Raw genomic sequence first — 2177 nt, 5'->3', positions numbered from 1 at the left:
ACCTTTGGGGATCCCTGGACCTGCTGGGGTTGGGCCCCAGTAATATATAAATACTTATATTTATAAATACTCTCTATTTGTATATATAGATACTCAATTTGGTCTAGTCTTTGCTTTCTAAAAAATATATTTTTATTGATTTCAGAAAGGGAGAGGGAGAGAAAGATAGAAGCATTAATGAAAAGAATCATTGATCAGCTGCCTCTGGCATGCCCCCCAACTGGGGACCTCGTCAACTAGCATGTGCCCTGACCAGGAATTGAACCTTGACATTCTGGTTCAAAGGTCGGTGCTCAACCACTGAGCCACACTGTCAGGGCTTGTCTTTGCTTTTTCATGGTTAATATCCCTCCAACTCAGGTTTTGCAATGTTTTACAAACTTCGAAAACCCAAAAGATTTCAGAAGCTCTCAGAGAGAATCCCTATCTATACCTTCTAGAATGCCTACCACCCAATTTTTTCCCCTTCAGCTTTCTTGTCTGTAGTTTGTCTTACAAAAACGATAAATAGGCCTAGTTGGTTTGGTTCAGTGAATAGAGCGTGGGCCTGTGGACTGAAGGGTCCCAGGTTCCATTCCAGTCAAGGGTACATGCAACTGGGTTTTGGGCTCGATCCCTACTAGGGGAAGTGCAGGAGGCAGCCAATCAGTGATTCTCATCATTAATGTTTCTCTCTCTCTCTCCCTCTCTGAAATCAATAAAAATATATTTAAAAAAACAATAAATATAAAGTTATAATATCAAGTCAATGCTTATTGAAACCACACCCATCTCCCAAGCTCACCAGATTCATGCACTTGCAGTGAGTGTCCACACCCCTCTTTGAGAATTAATGAACCTGACTTTATGCTCCTCAGGGCAAGAGCAGTAATACTTACTTAGAATGACAATATAAATTCATTCAGAAAGCAGATTTATTGGTGCTTAGTATTCCAGGCACTAAGTGTGCAAAATTTAAAGAAAACAAGAGGCTCCTACTTCTCAAAGTCAAGGACATAAAAGTTGCTGAATAAATACTTATTGGGGGATTAAGACGACGTTTGAGCATCAGATCAAACTTCTGGAAAAATTAACTCCCCAGAAAAATGCACAGACACAGAATTTTGTACAATTTGGGAAAGAGGGAGCGGCTATGAACTCCTCTGAAGCCCAATCACCACCAATCACCAGATCCACAGACTCCAGGTTAAAAATTCACTACCAACATAACTAAGTTCTCTGGAAACAGGAATACTTGCTTAATAATTCTGAATATGCCTTGCACAGTGCGCTGTATACAAAAGCCACTTTAGAAATATTTGCTGATCGGTTTTCTCTTAAAGTCAACCAGATGACATCGACAAATCGTTCCTTCCCTGGACTTTCAAAAGCCCACCACCACCGCCCTTCACTCAGGACACTAACGACTAACACCAATAACTCGAAATCATTCTTCCGCTATTCACATGTGGACTACTCGACCATTCACCAATTTAGGTCTTCCCTCCTCCTCAGAGTCCCTCGACTCCCTCCAAATTCAGGGCTCCCTCCGTTGCATCCCGAAAGCTTAGGTCCCCTGCCCACAGGGAGACGGAAAATAACTGATGCTCCACGTCACACACACCCTCAAGGCAGGAAACGTGGGATCCGGTGCTTGCCACAACTTCCAAACCCTTTCTTCACCACGTCCAAAGGTGAAGAGATTTACCTTAAATCCCAGGAAAGCGATGGCGACTGCTTTCACAGAGCCGGGACCAGTTACCAAGATGCTTCCCGACCGCCCTGTCACCATAGCGACTTCTAAAGAGCTACGCGCCCTCCCTCTTCTCGCGATACTTCCCGGCCACGCGCCTTGCGAGCGGGCCCAAGAACCCGCCCCCCAGGACGCCCGCCCTCCCAGGGTGAGGTCTGTCATTGGACGACTGAGCGCTGCCTCCAGCTGCGGGCGGAATCTTACTCTTTATTTTTTCTCTTCAAAAACTCGCCCTGTCGGGTTTTCTTGGTAATATTTTTAAAAGACTGCTGTTTCCGTAGGTCCCAAGGAAAATACTGTTTCGAAACAGTGTTTTCACTTAGTAGAGACGGTCCACGTCGCCTGGGTCCCCCCCCTCCAGCCCCCCTCCCCACCCCTCAGGAGTCAGCGCATGCGTGTAAGCGCCCAGAAGATGGCGAAGATAATCGCCGCACTTTTTTAAAAA

The 2177-nt window shown here is 45.5% G+C and overlaps 1 protein-coding gene across 2 annotated transcripts in view; it reads right to left on the bottom strand.

Annotated features, from left to right (window-relative positions):
- Positions 1–1786, bottom strand: part of IFT80 (intraflagellar transport 80) — a 106227-nt gene extending 104441 nt beyond the window's left edge. For both annotated transcript variants that reach the window (XM_006753815.2, XM_015565500.1), the window contains exon 1: positions 1688–1786. The gene's annotated coding sequence lies outside the window, so the exon portion shown is untranslated. The remainder of the gene's footprint in view (positions 1–1687) is intronic.
- Between the last annotated feature and the right edge of the window lie 391 nt (positions 1787–2177).

This window comes from Myotis davidii, unplaced genomic scaffold (assembly GCF_000327345.1).
Source record: "Myotis davidii unplaced genomic scaffold, ASM32734v1 scaffold570, whole genome shotgun sequence".
Taxonomy (NCBI): domain Eukaryota; kingdom Metazoa; phylum Chordata; class Mammalia; order Chiroptera; family Vespertilionidae; genus Myotis; species Myotis davidii.
The sequence above is the reverse complement of the archived record's forward strand: the minus strand, read 5'-3'. Positions and strand labels throughout refer to the sequence as shown.